This window comes from Lissotriton vulgaris, chromosome 6 (genome assembly GCF_964263255.1).
Source record: "Lissotriton vulgaris chromosome 6, aLisVul1.2, whole genome shotgun sequence".
Taxonomy (NCBI): domain Eukaryota; kingdom Metazoa; phylum Chordata; class Amphibia; order Caudata; family Salamandridae; genus Lissotriton; species Lissotriton vulgaris.
This window is the reverse complement of record NC_141694.1, coordinates 1,779,668,658-1,779,686,975: the sequence shown is the minus strand read 5'-3', so window position 1 is coordinate 1,779,686,975 and position 18,318 is coordinate 1,779,668,658. Positions and strand designations below refer to the sequence as shown.

Here is an 18,318-nt window from a genome sequence, read left to right as displayed (position 1 = left end):
AAACACCCCCAGTTTCTGGAAATGCTCAAAGTGCCGAGCATGCAAACATGGTCAAAGCTCACCATTGTAGAAACTGCAAAATGGAAAAACTGAGCGAATTCAAGTGCACATCACCTGTGAGTCAAAATATGTGGTGTATATTTTAGAATGCCCTCGCAGGAAGCAATACGTAAGAAGCACGATAAACAAATTGAAACTAATAATTCTTCAACACCTGCAGGCTACCAAAAAAAAGACTTTCCCTACCCAATTGCTAAACACTTTTTTGACTTTCATTCAAGTGATACCCAACAACTCAAGTACTTTGTGAAACAAAAAGAACAGGGCGTTGACAGAACGCTAAATTTAAGACAGACAGAATCTCGTCTTATGTTAGCCATTGGAACAGAAAATCCTTTTGGACATAAATTGGATGCAGAATTGCACATACATCTATAGAAACTTAAATTGATCATAGAAAAAAGAACTCTTGAATGTCAATATATTTTTACAATTGTCTCTTATAGTAAAGCTTCAGAACATGAAAAATTAGAAAAACAGGAAACATAATAATGAGATGATGAAGAATGATGCTGCTTTGAATTAAATCGACTCAGAACACACTGGCACTTTATTGGGAACTGCTTGGGACAATTGATAAGATAGAAAACTCTGATGAAATTCGAGAATAGGAAGTCTTTTGTAATAGTTTATAAGAATTATAATTAAGGAATGATTTCAGAATCACTTAATAGGTCCTTTATCTTTACTTGAACTAAAAGAGAATGTTTTTACAATAGAAACTATCGTCACCTATGTCAGTATAAATTCATGGATCACTTTATGATATTGAAATTTGTATTAGTTGGTATATGTAGACACATTTTATAACCTTTATATACTGGAACTTCTTCAAATCAATGCACTTTCTTCCTTTTAAATTTCATTGACACCAAAACTCATAGGAATTTCCTGGGACAATTTTATCTTTTTGTATAAACTATGTATCAAATTCCCATTACATTATTTTAAAAATGTGGGCACCTGCACTTTTTGCCATTTGAAGGAACACATTTAAGTAACTTGTGTGTACTTTACAAGCACTTTCAAAATGGCTGACTACATTTCCACTGATTAAATATGAGGACTAGCAGTCTAATAAACTAATTGAAAGAGAAAGCAGTGAGGGATTAATGCACTTTAGCACTTTAAAGACGCTCTAGACGAAGGGACTCTATGGTCCAGTAGAAGGCTGGGAGCCAAAATGCGTAGACCATCCATAATTTATTTGTTTGCACTATGGTGTGTTAAATAAACAACCTAAAAGAATGGGAGACATCGTTTAGTTTGCATGCGCTACATCTCATGCCATTACAACGTGGTTGTTACAATGACTGTGTTGTTACATCGCATATGATTACATCGCAAGTCGTTACAATGACTTGCTGTAGGGGGCAGATTTACAATCCAACACCTTCCCTGCTGTTGCACAAACTTGAGTAGGAATAGTAAATTATACTATTCTTAAGTCCAGTGCGTTCCCTACATCAAGTCAATGTAACGACTTGCGATGTAATCATATGCAATATAACAACAAGGTCGTTGTAACGACTGCGCTGTAATGGCATGTGATGTATTAATTTTCTCCAATCGGGAACTAACCATTATTCCACAAAGCAGACCTGTTACATGGGCCGATGATCAAATCATAGCCTTCTCATTCAAGATTTCAAATAAAATATCAACTTAATCCATAATAATGCATTGACAGTAGAACAAACTAAACATGCAGAAGTTAGAATCACACCTAGCAATAAATACGCATCTGAAAACAAACTTAGTGGTAAGCCTTCAACATATTAATCCCAAAAACAAGTTCGAAATAAGGCAAAAGGAAGAAGGTAGCCCCTTGTGTGAATGAAGGACTGAAAAGTTAAAGGAGAACTCTCAACACTTCAACACAGACGGCTCAGGTTCAATAATCCACAAGACAAATTATCTCTACACAGTAACAAATCATACATAAAGAAGGACAAAAATGTGACTACTCAATCCGGATCGACAATACCAAATGGGCGGCAAAGGAACTCTATAAAAGTCTATTGCAATTTCACAATCCACATAGCTGTCAAACCTCCACCCTACTTTCACAAGCCTTCTGCAATAAACTACCAATGCATTATCTAAACAAAGCAAACATACTGGATTCATATCTACCAACCAAGTGAAACAACTCCTCCCATTCTATACAGCCAACAAGATTCAGCCCAGATGCTAAACTTTCGCATATTTCAGCCTTTCGAGAAATTACAACCTCCTAATTTGAAGTCATACTAAAAGTTAGCAGTTCAGCTGGCTGCCCTTCAGCCCTCTGCCCCCGTACAGTTTCCAAAAAGATCCTGCAATCCACACATATACCAGTCAGAAACATTATTCAAAACTCTTTTAAAAAAAACTTTTTAAAGACATAATAAAGAAGCCATGCAAACTCCCACGATTTAAGATGAATAACTTTGACCCTCAAGAACGCAGTACCGAGAGACCAATCTCTAAGGTGCCTTTCCTTTAGCAAACTTATGGAAAGAGCAGTATTTTGCCAGGCGCAGAATTCATAGAAGAAAACAAACTACTCTCAAAATGGTAACCCGTATTCTGCCTCGGGTGATGAACCAAATCTGCCCAAATTGTAATTTGGGCCGACCTAAAAAATATAGTTGCCAAAAATAGTGTAGATGCATTACTATTCCTGAACCTTTCTTTAGCTTTTAACAGTACACCATGACACATTTTTTCCTAGACTGAAAGAAGTTGGTAGAGATGGCATCACCCTCAACTGGATTGCCTGTCCGAAACTACAGATCATACCAGTTTTGTACAATGCCTTTCTCTTCACATCTTCACTGCATAGAAACAGGAGTACCAAAAGGATTTATCACTTCACCTCTACTCTTTAACAGAAATACTGACCTAATGCGAGTGGAAAAAGTATAACCCTTCAACTTTCTGGTGAGACTAACTGAAACTCCCACCTACAATACCACAAACATGAAAAATCACCGAATTTCTTTTCGTCTCTATTCTTTCCATGAAAACTCAAGCAGACAGGCTGTCCCAATTAACAATATGTTAATTGGGACAGTTCAAGCTCCTCACCCACACCTACAAATCTCTCCACAAAACTGGACCCAAATACCTCAACGAAAGAGTCTCCTTCCACGTACCCAAGAGAAACCACCACTCCGCCGACCTCACCCTCGTCGAAGCCCCATGCAGCCTCAAAGCCATAGCGGGTGGAAGAGCCTTCTCCTACATCACAACAAAAACCTGGAACGAGCTCCTGATCAGCATCAGACGCTCCCCCACTTTGCACTCTTTCAGGAAGAGCCTCAAGCCTGGCTCTTTGGCTGACTCGGCGCTGCAAGCCCCCCACCTTACCCCCAGAGCCTTGAGCTCCTCATGGCTGAGTAGCGTGCTTCACAATTCCCTGATTGATTGAATATTGAATATGTAAACACTAAGGTGTATCTGTACGCACCTTCGATGTCATAAGATTCAAGCAATAACATCATTATCCTCTTAAAACGTGACAGTGCCAGTGAACGACACCACAGTACTCCATTCCTAACTAACAGAAGGCTGCAAACATTCCAATACTCAGCAGCAGGACTACTTCAATTTGTAAATGTTCAAACTCACATTCCTCCAGTCTTGAAATCTCTACACTGGCTCCCATTAGCAAGAGGGTTTTCTTTCAAACTATTGTGCATCTCTCACAGAGCTATTAATGGCAAAGAACCATAATTCATACATACAAAAGACACAAAATATATCTTGCTTAGAAAATTACATTCCAAATTGACACTGCACTTAATAATGTCTGCTTATATGAGGAAAATCACTGCTGGCAATATTTCCTCCATGCAAGCAGCAAAACCTTGGAATTCCCTATATGCCAGGATCAAAGCCAATAAGAATTACATAGAGTTCAGAAGAATGGTTAAGACCTGGTTATTCCCAATGTGACCCAACTAAGAATCCATACACTCACATTTCCTGCATTCATGCAAATACTTTCCAGGACCCTCTAATATCAAGGAAATGCTAAATGAGCAGAATCACTTGACAAACAACTTTTAATTTCAGGGTTAACCGCATTCCCCTTGAAACTCAAGCACTATTGTATCTTTCTAAAATATGATCAATGCAAACCCCAATGGTTGTCCACTCCTCGGAATCTCGATAGCCATACCAATCAAACTATCATAGAGACACACCACATACCTCAGTCCCTTTATTGAAAAAACAAGTACAAGGCCGTAAAGGTAATGTTTAATGTGTACATAAAAAGAAGAGACAATATCAACACCATCAACAGCCAAACTAAAGAACACAAGACAGAACAACTTATATTACCTGCCCAGGTAATCAACTTTTTTATTCTTTCTTTCTATTCTTTATCCTTCCTCGGATTGCATCTGAGCTGAACATTCCAAATAATCCTGCATTAAACGAACTTGATTTATAGCTAGGTATTACTCTTTGAATTAAACTTTTTTACAATGCATCCTCTGCATGCCTTCCACTTACCCCCCTCTCATAAATCACAATGTCTGATTCTGTTTAACCTCTCTGTGCTATCTCACAATATCTAACCTCCTCCACCCTATTTCCTCACCTCTCATGTTAGACCTGGCATCATTGGTGTGGGTTTCCCCTATATTTTTGCCGTGCCTCCTGTTATTTTGCTGTGTTGGACTACGTTTTTTATGTTCTAGATGCTTTGGGCACTTTGCCACAGCTGTTCAGTGCCAAGGTGCAAGTGCTCTCTTTGTAAATTGTTGTTATGGATTGGTGATGCCATGATTGGCATATTAGATCTACTAGTCAGTCCCTAGTAAAGTGCACTGTGTGTGCCCAGGGTCTGTAAATCAAATGCTGCTAGTAGGGTTGCATCACTGATTGTGACACCTACACAGGCAGCCTTGCAACAAGGTCTGAGGCCTGTCATTGCAGAGCCTATGTGTAGTCTAGTACTGCCATGTTGACATGGAAAGTGCAACCACTTGCTAGGCCCTAACCTTCCCTTTTCGTACATGTTAGTCACCCGTGAGATAGGCCCAAGGTACCCATGTGTGCAGGGTGCAGTGTAAGTGAAAGGTAGGACATGTATACTGCTAAATTCGTTTTTCTCTATTGCAAGGCTACCTGTTCCCGTATGATAGAATGGGAAGTTTATAACAGCTTATAAACATAACTACCCCTTGGAACAAGGTAGGGAAATAAAGTTTAGTATGCCTGAACTCAGAATGTTAAAATACATATTTTAGTGATGGTTACTTTTACATTCTGTGTTTGAAAATAGCACTTTTAGAAAGTAGGTATTTTCTTGCTTAGCCATCCAGTGTGACTCTGCTGGGATGTGTATTGACTGTCTGGCTTAGGAGTGACAGTGGCTGGGTATGTGCAGTGGCTCCAGATAGTCTGGATGAGTCAGACCTGGGATGCATTTACAGTAGGTGTAGGAAATTTCCTTTCACCTGAATGGGCCTGGTCTGCCTTCCACAATGCTGTCGCCACCTCCTGCCAGGAAGCTGCATCAGAGAGGACAGAAATGGTTTTGACTGAGCTCAGATCTTCTCTGCCACCAGAGAACAAATGATTCTGCTGTATAATAATATTGGGGCCCAGACCCCAGACCTTCAGATCACTTCTGGGAAATCAAGAGGAACCTTTGCCAAGAAGATGAGCTGGAGAAACTGAGGAGGAATACTGCACCTGTGCTGTGTGCTGTCTGGGGTTGGCATTCAGTGGCTACTTTCTGCCAAAGAAAGGGAAAATTACTTTGCTGTCCACTTTGTCCCCTGCTTGAGTGAGATCTCCAAGGGCTTGAAACTGAGCTTGCCTCCTGTTCTGAAGTCTCAGGGACACAAAGACTTCACCACCAGATCCCCTAAACTTCCTTGCTGGGAGTTTTGACCTGCTAAGAGTTACCTGATGTTGCTTTGGACATCTGGAGGCTGTTTTGACTCTGGGAGTTGGAAAAGTAACGCAATTTTGAGAAGCGTATGGCATCTGCACCTGTTTCCGACACACCGGCGAAGAAATCGTCACAGTGCTTGCCTGCAGCTCGACAAATCGCCATACGCGCATTGAGTGCACGGATCTCCGAAGTCTGAGATCACCACACCGGTTCTGATGCAAGCCCTGCTGTTCGGCTGCAAGAACCCATGCATTGTTCCAGATCATCGCATTGCAGCGAGATGCTATGTCTGTTGCATTGTTGGGGGATGCAGTAAGAAACCGACGCATCATCTCCTCTGCGGTAAGGAACCTATGCATCACCTCACCTGCTCAGCAGTAACGAACCGACGCATCACCTCCCATGGAGCAAGGAACTGATGCATCACCTTCCCTGAGTTTAAGGAACCGATGCATCACCTTCCCTGAGTGTAAGGAACCGATGCATCACCTTCCCTACTGCCTTTTTTTTGTATGTGTGACGCATCCAAGGTACTTTGTTTGAAAAGTGTTGCATCTGCAATTTGCTTTGAACTAAACTATTTCTTCCATTCAAAAGTCTTATTTTTATTTCTGCATTGTGGATTTTTGTCGTTTTGCTCTTGTATGGTTTAGATAAAGTGTACTTCTTTTTCTAAGCTGATGTGGTGTCCATTTGTAGTGTTTTCACTGTATTACTGTATGTGTTCACAAATGCTTTACACACTGCCTCTGAGATAACCCTGTCTGCTCGTGCTAAGCTACCAAAGGGGTGAGCCGGGGTTATTTTAGAAGTGTATCCCCTCTACCCTGACTAGAAGCAAGGGTCCCTATTTGGACAAAGGTACCTTCCCCTGCCAACTAGAGACCACTATTTCTAACACCTCATTTTCCACTTACATTAACTCTCTTTAATAATTACACCTAACTCATGTTAGTTTCATATGCCACCACTTGAAAATTACTTATATTTACTAAGCATAGGATTAACCACTAACATTGGGCTACAGAATAGCATGCAACCTATCATGAAGCACTTCACCGCCTCATCAGGGGTAGTAGCTGCTATATATGTCCAATTACAATACAATTTAATGCAACAGAAGACTGAGGAGCAGGCAGAAGTGTTAGCAGAAAATAATTTAGGATGCAGGAAGTTAATAGAGGTCAAATAACAGGGTGGGAGAAGAGAGAGGTAAGGAGAAAGTGGAGGGCTTCTAAAGTGGTAGATCACACTCCAAACTTAATTTGCCCTGACGAGTGGTGGAAGGAGAGGATAAGGAAGATGTGTATTGAGTTATAGTTGTCAGTAGTGCAGAAGGTAGGAAATTCAGCATGGGTAAGGGGCGGAAACGAGTGACCTGTAAAGCAGGAAAATGTGTAGTAAAATGTGGAGCAGGTTCTAGAATTGGAGACAGGAAAGAAGGTAAGAAGAATGATGAAAGTTGAGAGGGAGTGCACACAAGGGCGAGGAAGTAAAATGATAATAACTAACGTTATTAGCATTTTCCTTCCTGCTTTGGTGCGGGGCAGGTGGGCTGGGATGGCCAGTGCAGGAGGCAAGGAACTAGTGTAAAGCACACTCTAAAGTGCGCATGACGATTGACCTACCTAGGAGGGCTGGTCAAACTGTCATGTGCACTTGGCAACTTCCCCACCTGGCTGCATTACACAGCCACGTGATGAACATGCAAAGCTTCTAAGCCCCTGCCTGAGCGCCGAACAATGGCGCTCAGACCAATCTCACGGCTGCTTAAGGTAGCGCTGTGATTGGACAGGGGCTTCTGGGAGGCTAGGAGCTTCCTGTTGTGGCGAGGAGATGGAGCACAGGTGGCAGCACCCGGCGGCATGTAGGTAAGTGAGTTTTTATTTGAATTTTTTTCATTCACCCTCCCTCCACTCCACCACCCGTGCTTAGTAGCGGCCACTACTGGTCCAAATCAAGTGAAGATTTGTAAAAGGATTTGAAAAGTATAAGGACTAACGTTATTATTGTTTTCGGTTTCCTTTCTGCTTGGGTGCAGGGCGGGCAGGTGTACCGGGCTGGCCAGTGCAGGGGGGCAGGGGACGAGTGTGAAGCATACTCTAAAGTGCGTATGACGGTTTGACCGGCCCATCATGCGCACTTCACATCTTCCCCGCCAGGCTGCATTGCACAGCCTGGTGAGGAACATGCAAAGCCTCCAAGCACCTGTTTGAGCACCCTACCACTGCACTCAGACCAATCACAACGCTGCTTAAGCTAGCATTGCGATTGGACAGAGACTTTTGGGAGGCTGGGAGCTTACTGTTGCGGCAAGAAGACGGAGCAGAGGCGTAAGTGAGTTTTTTCATTCTTTTTATTCACCCCTCCACTTCCCCCGCCGCACCACCTGGGCTTAGTAGGGGCTGCTACTACATCTCTCTTGCTCTGAAGCACTGTAGGCCTCTCTAGATTTCTTTTTCTTCTCTACAACACATCCTTCACCACTTCTTTCTGACTTTACCACACACTTTGTAAGGCTCAGCTACAGCATATAATTATTTCAAATATTTCCATCACTATTTCTCGTACATCCCACCACACGCCACTTCTTTCTCCCTTTACAAGCTCTCTCTGTCTGGTGTTTCTCTCTCACCTTACCACACGCTGCATCACCTACTTTCTCCGGCTACGACAGGGGTTCCCGACCTTTTCACTCTGCAATCTTAGGAAATGTTTGATTAATGCTCACACACCCTACGAAAGTGCATAAAATGCTAATATAAATTATGTTCCATACTTTCCCTCTTTGTCACACCCCATAAAATGCCACCTCGCACCCCCTGGGGTGCGGTCACCCCAGGTTGGGAACCCCTGCTCTATGACTAGATCATAGTTGCTGGCTTTTTTCTCTCACCATACCACACTCTACACCAGGGGTCTCCAAACCGGTCCTGGAGGGCCGGATCCATGCCAGATTTTGTGCATATCCCCATTTAGATACATGTAGTTATTTTAAAAATCTGGCATGGATTTGGCCCTCCAGGACCGGTTTGGAGAACCCTGCTCTACACCATCTACTTTCTCCCTCTACCATAAGCTCTCAGGGGGTCATTTATGAGATGCTTGTGCCGCAGGAGCATCACTTTTTTGACACTCCAGTGGCGCAAGCCTCTCAATCATATCTAGGATGCCAAGCAAACCCGTGGCTTTGCATGGCCTCGTAGAGATGGAGTTAGGCAAGCAGCGCAAGTCTCTGCGTTGCCTTACTCTGTGCCAGGGAGGTGTATATAGGCGTTGCGGTGAGTGTTCCCACGCAGCACCCATGGATTTTGACGCTGTCTCAGTTTTAATTAATCATGTAAACACTGGGGCAGTGCCAAAACCTTATGCTTCCCAAAGCAGGTGTAATGAGGAGAAATATCTTTATTTCTTCTCGTTTTTTCCTCTATTCACGTGTGCTGTATTCTGCAGCACACATAGGAAGAGGAAAACGCCACTTTGGATTGTATTTGTGCAGGAAGGTGTCCCTGCCTACACAGAAACAATCTAGCATGCAAGGCGGGCACCCTTGCACCACGGTGCAAGGGGGCCTGCATTGGTGCTAGGCAGCAAATTGTGCGCCAGCGCAGGGGGGAAAGCACAGGAATGCATTGTATTTCATAAATATGGTACATTCTTGCCCTTTCATAGTGGCATGGGGCAGCACTGCAAGAAGCCTTGCGGTGCTGCCCTATGCCAGTTCCCCGTAAATGAAGCCCTCAGTTGTTGGCTTTTCTTGCTCATCCTACCACACTCTACACCACCTACTCTGTCCCTCTTCGACAAACAACCAGCTCGTATATTTTACTCTCATTTTATCACACACTACAAACCCGCCTTTCTCCCTCTATGACAAGCTCTCAGTTACTGTCTTTTCTCTCTCATCCTATCACATCATTACCAACACTTAGTCACAGCATCACATACTCTCCAACACTAATCCCCTTAGCATCTACCAAACATTGTCTCCCACTCTCTGTCCCTTGCCTTCCAGCATGTACTCTGTTCTCTCACTTTACTGCATACAATTATCATGTTTATATCTCTCTACCACCCAGATTCTCCTTTTATTTCCCAGCCCCTTCTCCTATTTTCTCTCTCTCTGATCAGTTCACTATGTCTCTCTTGTAACCTGTGTTCCCCTTAACCCTCATCTTCTTTCTCTCTCTTCATAAGTCTTCTCCCTACATTTCTCTTGCCCCTTTCTCTTAGTATATTTGCCAGCTTTCTTCTCTCCTTTCTCTCACCACACCGCTCCCTCCCTTTCCCTTCTTTCTCACTCATACTTTTTCCCTATCTCTATCTTCTCTTATTCTCTGCCTTTCTAATTCCTTCGGTCTATATTTTTATCCCTCCCTTTAGTTTGTGTTTCTTTCTCATTCTTTTTACTTGTAATGTCTCTAATAGTCTTTCTAAATTTGTTTTATGGTGCTCATCTCATTCCCTTTTCTTTACCAGTCTCCCTGTCTTTTTTGCTCTTTTTCTCATTGTAGTGCACTCTCCTTTCCAGTCTCTTTCTGTCAATTTCTCCAATCTCAATCTATTTCTCTAACTTGCTCTTACTCTCACTTTTATCCATTCCCATCCTCTATTTATTTCTCTGTGCGCATCTAATCCTCTCTCTCGCTCTTCCTTTCTGTCTCCCTTTTCCTTCTTCCCCTCTCTCCTTCTGTCTTCATTGTTCACCCTGGCTCCCTTTTCTCTCCCACTCTTCCTCTCTCTCCTGCTTCCACCCTCTCTCCCCCATATATCCCCCTCCCATCCTCTCTCTGTTTCTCTCTTCCTCTCTCTCCTGCATCTGCCGTCCCTCCCCTTCATTCCCTCTTTTTTTCTCTCTCCCTCCCTTTCTGTCTGTGTCCCACTTTCTTCCCCTCTCATTACCCTCTCTGTCTCTCTCCCCCTCACTCCCTCTCTGGTGCTCCTTCTCCAGCCCCATCTTTCCATTCTTCATCCTTTTTACCACAGTCTCTCTCACAGCAGCTCCCTCCACACATCATATTGTGCAGCACTTGTCTCTTTCACTAGCAGCCTCACTATATTTCACCTGCTTGTGCCTGTTATCACGCCCCAACTGGCTCTACCGGGAATCAGACCAGGGGCGGCCTTAGGCATGTGCAAGCTGTGCACCTGCACAGGGCCACCAAACTCCATGGGCCACCACGCCAATATATATCCTTAATATAACAATCTTCTGAGGATGGATACATATTTGCGTGGCGGCCCCTGGCAGGGATTTGGCGGCCTCCGGCTCTGTTCCACTTCCAAACACCTTGATCCCCCCCCCCCTCTTCACTGGCCTCCGCGCCTGCGTTCCTCCGGGGCCCCCTACCTACACTCCCTGCCCAGGGCCGCCATGAGCCTAGAGCCGCCCCTGATCAGACGTTTTCCTGGTGGGATGAGGGTGTGGGGGCCGGTTTCACTGCTGGTGGCGGCCGGTTTCGGCCAGGTTTCCTGCCTACAGCAGTTTGGCACTTTACGAATAAACTATGCAACACAAATGGTTTTAAGGCAAGCGGACCTTCGGGCTCTTCTTTGGAGGGGGGGGGGGCGGGGGTCTGTTCTTGTTTTGCTCAGAGTCCAGTACATGTATGATAAAGACTCTTCAAAGTTCAGCACAGAGTATTACTTTATAATGTGATCTTTGCAGAGCATTTCAGTGAGTGCATTCAATTAAACCATTGCATTGTGTGACATTTATTAGAAGGGACAGATTCTAATCCTGAACTTTTGAAACCAACATGTCCCCACGGCCACTGAGCTGATGACGATGCTATTAGTGAGGCGAAACACAACAAGATGATGAACGGAGCGCTGAAACTTTTCAACCACTTGCCCCCAGTCAAGAGATCTGGGTTGAGTCCATCGTCCTTTTGCTCACCACGCCACCCCAGTTTGGACCCAGCCATATGCAAATCAGTCTTGACCCTGCGCCTCATGGGAATGGTCCAGCCCGAATCCCAAGCCAGGTCCTCCCTGGACCAGGAAGAAGCATCCTGGGACCGGCCCAACCCAGGTCTCTGGACATGGCCGTTGAAAAGTTTCAGAAACATGCTCCTTGATCTTGGGTTTGCAATGCTATAGTGAACCAGGAAGAAAGTCAGCCGTCTTTTTCACCGTATACATGGCTTATAGTGTTCCTATAGATGAAGTAACATAGTATTTTACTTGTGTGCAGCACACACCCGGAATAGATGTATTTCATGGTGCGGTCATGTGATGATGAAGGAAAAGGAGGCACTCTGAAAAAACAGTATTTGCCTAAGATCACACAATGTGGTCAAATGGATGCCAGGATTGATGCAAGGCTTTGAGGTTTCGGAGTGTGCTATTCGGCCACCACATACTTCTTTCCTTCTCTCGCCTACTTAAGATCCACGCCTGATGCTGAGTGGTAATTCTCCAAGATGCTAAACCAGCGGCTGTACTGATTGCATCAAGGCTGGGCACGATTCGTGGTGTTTGAGGAGGGTGATGTTTACTGCGGAAGTTAAAATGAAAACCAGAACAGTGCAGTAGCTAAGGGTATTAGTCCTTTTCATCCATTCTTTAATTCATTCCTCCTCTACTCTTCACCATCCAAGTATTCATTCATTAATTGAGCCATGCAGACACGTCTCCAATCGCCAATCAAGGATTGGACACGATTTTATAACAAACATATGTTGTAAAACGCATCGTATTTGCAATATTTTCTTTTAGGGGGGGGGGGGGGGCGCCTTCCCACAAGCCAGTCTTGCAGCGGCCAGGTTCGCTCGCTCAGTGCAGAATTAGGGTGGAGTGGGGGAGGGGGGTTTGGTTCCCAGCCCTGCCCTGCCTGGTGACACTTTGGTGGGCGCCCAGCGCACGAGCCCCGTGAAGCCACCGTTCGAGCGTGCCTCGGTGTGGTAACGGTGATGAATTAAACCCAGATCTTTTGACTGGGTGTGAGTGTTTGATTGATTCAAATGCTCCGTCCATCACCACCCCCTTTTGTACCACTTTTGGCCGCCATAAGTGTGGCAGGGTATGCTCAAACGTGAGTCCCTTGCTCACTTTGCCACTGGATTCAAGCAAGCCGGGCTGAAGACGGCTGGAATGCCAGAAACCGGTCCTCAGAAGCTTGTTTCCGATCCAGCGAAGACATGGCTTGGCAGTTCGGGCTGGACTGTTCCCATGAGGCACAGGGTCAGACTGATTTGCATATAGCCATGTCTGAACTGGGGTGGCAGAGTGGGCTAAAGAACGGTGATGGATTAAACCCTGATCTGTTGGCTGGGTGTGAGTGTTTGATTGATTCAGATGCTCCGTCCATCACCACCCCTTTTGTATCGGTGTGGTAACACTGCAGCAGTGCCCAAGGTGTACCGGAAAGACACCTCCGTCAGCAGTTGGACGCTCGGGCTGCAGTCACTGCTGCCAACTTCACTCACTGAAATGTTATAGCAAGTAAACACCCGCAGCAGGTCACGATCTCGCACACTCAGGTGGACGCTGCTTCGCGCTGTGTGATCTTGCGCACCTCAGGTTTTCTAATGTCCACCCCCACCCACCTCCAGAGTCTTCGACCCGAGCCTTGGTCGAGTTGAGATTCAGCAGCGCCCTGCGGATCAGACAGCTCGACGAGCAGCGAGTGGTCCGTGGAGTGGGGGTGGCGCGCGCCTTCAGTCACCTGTTAACAATCGCATTAACCAGGGCTTCCTCTGTGCAGCGCTATGCGCTGCGCGCGTGTCCTTCTAGACGCCGTACGCTCTCTCTCTGACTCTTTACCCGGACACTTCACTTGGTGCACTGTCCACTCCTAATGACCCGTGCCACCTTCAGATTTACAAATTCACGTGCAGGTTGTGTAGGGCGAAGGTTGCGCGGGCAGTTCAAGCGCAGCCCTGGGCAACACGAACAAGCGGGTGAATTCTGAAAGAAAACTTCTTCGAGGTAACGGGAGGGGCTGGGGTCGTCACTGGAAGGATGAACGCCGGGCGAGCGCTGGATTCAATCCTGGGACACGGTAGACGGACAGACACACAGCGGCGTCCAGGTGGAGCCCTTCTCTGCCGTAGGCAGCTTCGGAAAGTTCGGGCAGACACCCGGAAGAGGAAGGTATAATACATTAGAATGGCTATATTGTCATTAAAACCACTTACATTGTCTAACCAGTCTATATCTGCGCTTTTTACGTAAAGTAATTAACCGCAAACCATAACACTTATTACAGAAGAACCATCATTCTCACGAACACGATTTATCAACTAACATTAGTTTTTTTTAAAAAGAAAGAAGATATTAGTGGGAGCTACAGAAATGCATTATTTGGTACATTCTAACAAATACCAACTTTCACCATGGATATAAAAAGCTCACATCTCTCACTCCATCACTTTATCCCACTGAGGGGCCCTGAATTGACAGGGTGTTGCTGTGTTTCAGATGCGCTCGGATAAACTCACCCGCTCCCGGCTGAGCAGTGTCCGTGCGGCACCTGCTCGCAGCACAGCGCCACCTGGTGACTCACCTGCGGGTTACACCTCGCTGTCCACGGGGGCTGCTCTGTCCTCCGATCCCGGCTCCCCAGCGGATCGTGGTTTCTCCTCTCTGGACGCCGAGCGGGAGTTAGGAGTCCGGCGGGGCGCACCTTTCGCACCCCAGCCGCTGCTTCCCGGAAATGGAGGCAATTGCTGCGTTGAAGCGTAAATCTTGCCCAGTCTCTGCCAGTGCCTCTTCCCAAAACGTAGTTTACCACCTACTTGCAGGCTAGTTTCGCGAACATAATTTTTAAACTTTTCTACTATCTCCTTTCTCTTTTTTCTCTCTCTTTTATTCACCTATGTCCCTGTCTCTCTCATGCTCTCCTTCTTTCTCGTTTCCTCCTTCCCAATCCCCCTCTTTCCTACAACTGAGTTCTCACAGACCTCAACTAGGGAACAGGTCTGTGCTGACTCGGTGACACCTTCCTTAAAAACGTAATTTCGCTTGCTCAGTGTTTTGCTATTATTTTTTTTCTATGTATCCACCCCTTCGTGAAAAACATACTATAAGTCGCAATGATGACCCCTCCTCCCCTTTCCTGGAAGCGTGTGACCCCAATTCTTCATGCCTGGTGTGCAATCCCAACTTCCAGTATTGTTCATGCTGTTGCAATGAGGCTGGTCTCATGGCGCCCTCGTGTGTCCACATGCTGTATGGCAGGTTAATAAGCAGCGTTTTGTCCATTGTGTCCTGCACTCACAGGAGGAATCAATTATGTGTTTACATAGCGTTTACTACTCATGATTAGGCGTTGAAGCACTTTACGACGGGTAGCACACTACTACAAAACCCGGAGTTAGTGATTAGTCCAGTGTTTATTGGCATTATTCGTGTGCTTTCATGAAAATCATTCAATGCATTTACTCAGGTTTCTTTATGGTGTATTGGAGCTAATTGTGCTCAAAAGTGTGATTTTGTGTAAATAGTGGAAAGGATAGACCGGCTTGAGGAGATTGGTTATTGCGAGGAGGCTGCGATACAGAGATTGCGCAACTTGCGGGAATATGATAAAAATAAGGCAAAACCGGCATATATGACTTAGCGTGGGCTACATTCAGAGAGAGTAAGGGACGCAGAGGGTGATTCCTTAGGAAGAAATGTGATGGATTTTTTTTTTTAGTTTTATATAGCGCCAACTAGACTCAGAGCGCTCTCTTTGAGCACCAGTTGCGTTACAGAGGGACACGTTCATTTTTGTTAGGTAGATTACGTGATTTGACCAGAATCACAGGATGTTGAGCCTCCCTGCCGAGACTCGAACCCGGTTCCCAGCTCCTACTGCGACTGCTCCAGCCCTTATGTGTCATGCAGAAACGTAGTGGGAAGCAGCGATTGTGATAGCAGGCAACATGAGGATGTTACACTGTAGAAGGAAACAGTATTTGATTCTGACATATCTTTGTAGCGCGCCACCCCAGGTATAGCGCCGAAATATTCATCCACAAGGATAGCGCGCTACACTGAGTAATGTAAAATTATTCAAACATCTTTCGCACAACAGAAAAAATGTACACCTACACAAAACTCTTACTTAAACTGTTAAAATTAAACACATGTCAAAGGAGATAGGGAGCTCGCACAGCAAATATAATCAGTGGTGGAGGATTGTGATTTTTTATTTTTTTTATTTTTTTATTCTTGTATAGCGCAAGAATCGACCCCTTACGAGGTATCTCCGCGCTTTGCTCGCAGGATGGAGTAGCTGCTATAGAACAGAGATTGAGGTTATAGACTGATGATTAGAGATTTTTATTCTTCCTGGAATAAGACGGTTTTTAGTTTCTTCCTGAAAGAGGAGTGATTATGGGTTTGTCTGAGGTCAGTTGGAAGATTATTCCAGAGCTTGGGCCCTACCAGAGAAAAGGCTCTGCCACCTTGTCTGGTTTTTTTGACAAGAGGGGTTTTAAGTAGCAGTTGGTTGCTTGACCGTAAGGCTCTGTCAGGTTTGTATAAAGGTAGCTTTTGGGACAGATAGTCAGGGCCTTTCCCGAACAAGCACTTGTGGACAATGCAACAGATCTTAAACTTGGTGCGTTGTCGTATTGGCAGCCAATGCAGTTTTCGCAGCAGGGGTTTGGAAGGGGTTCTGGGGGGGCATTCAGGACCAGTCTTGCTGCTGTGTTTTGGACTACCTGGAGGCGATTAATAGCACTCTCATTGGCTTGAATAAGGAGTCCGTTGCAGTAGTCAATTTTGCTTATCACCATGGTCTGCACTAGGGTCTTTCTATAGTTGTCTGAAAGGTAGGGGAAGACTCTTCTTAGCAGACCGATGGTGTGAAAGCATGCCCCAGCGACTGCATTCACGTGTTCCTTCAAGGTAAGATCACGATCCAGCTTCACCCCCAGATTTTTTACTGTTAATTTTGGGGTGGGCACTGGTCCCAAGTCAAGGGGCCACCAATCGGGAGACCACAGTAAGGACGCTTTTCCAAAAAGCATTAGCTCCGTTTTTCCAACGTTGCATTGGAGGCGGTTGACAGCCATCCAGTTGGAGATGGCCCTCATGCCTTCCGCAAAGTTGTCCCTAACGTTGGAATTGAAGGAATGGAAAGGGTAAAGAAGCTGGGTGTCGTCGGCGTAGGACACCGGGGTGAATCCATATTTTCTCACAATCTCAGCAAGGGGGGCCACGTACACATTAAACAACGTGGGGCTTAGGCATGAGCCCTGTGGCACCCCCTTCGTGAGCATCCTGGAAGAGGAGCAATATGGTCCCAGGCTGACAGATTGTGAGCGCCCGGACAGAAAACTCTCCAGCCAAGAGAGGGCTTGACCTCCTATGCCCACTCCCTGTAAACGGCTCATGAGGATCTTATGGGACACAGTATCAAATGCGGCCGACAGGTCTAACAGCACCAGAATCATTGATCCTCCTCTGTCCTGTGACATCTTGATGTTATCGGTCACGGTGAGGAGAGCAGATTCGGTGCTGTAGTTGGGCCTGAACCCGGATTGGGAGTGGTCCAGGCCCCCTGTCGCCTCAATGAACCTGGACAAGTGGATGTTAACATGCTTTTCGGCCAGTTTACTCAGGAGGGGCAACAAAGAGATGGGACGGAGGTTAGAGAGCTCTTTCCATGGGGAGGTGGCATTTTTCCGAATAGGATTCACCACTGCCTCTTTCCATAGCTGGGGGAGTTTACCTTCTGTAAAGGAAAGGTTCAAAACTCTTTGGATAGTGGGGCAGAGGTCAGTGCAGAGCATGTTCATCACTCTGGGGGGGAGGAGATCAAGGGGGGATCCTGTTTTTGTGGTATTTAGTAAGGATTTTATTTCGTCCTTAGAAATTTCAGGAATCTCAGTAAGAGTTTCAGCATTGGTTTGTGAACCGAGAACGTCGAGCGTCTCTGTGTTGTTGGGGTGTTTGGCCAAAATTTTATTGTAGATGGTATCAATTTTTTCCTCGAAGTATAGAGATATTTTGTTGCACAGATCCTGCGAAAAAGTATCAGGACTTTCGCAGGCTGTGGGATTAGTGAAGCTTCTTAGGATTTTATAAAGTTCTCTGGTAGAATTGTCAGCTTCGTCTATTTGGGACTGTAAGCTAGTTTTCCTTGCCTTTTTTATGTTATTGTAGTAGGAGGAGGCAGCTTGTTGATAAAGCTCTTTACTTTCACTGGAGTGGTTCTTCCTCCATTGTTTCTCTAGCTTTCTACACTTTTGTTTTTCAGTTTTTAGAGCTTCAGTGTACCAGATTTCTTTTTTGTTATTAGTGGTAGGTAGTTTGACCAGTTTTTGAGGAGCTAAGAGGTTTACTGTGTCGAGGAGGGAGTTGTTAAGTTTGGCCAGGGCCGAGTCAGGGCTGTCAGAGTCGGAAAAAGTTGGAGTTTTCCA

At 45.3% G+C, this 18,318-nt stretch overlaps 1 protein-coding gene across 2 annotated transcripts in view; it reads right to left on the bottom strand.

Annotated features, from left to right (window-relative positions):
• The window catches only part of SCARA5 (scavenger receptor class A member 5), a 1,124,331-nt gene extending 1,109,436 nt beyond the window's left edge, over nucleotides 1-14,895 (bottom strand). For both annotated transcript variants that reach the window (XM_086928035.1, XM_086928037.1), the window contains exon 1: nucleotides 14,469-14,895. The gene's annotated coding sequence lies outside the window, so the exon portion shown is untranslated. The remainder of the gene's footprint in view (nucleotides 1-14,468) is intronic.
• Between the last annotated feature and the right edge of the window lie 3,423 nt (nucleotides 14,896-18,318).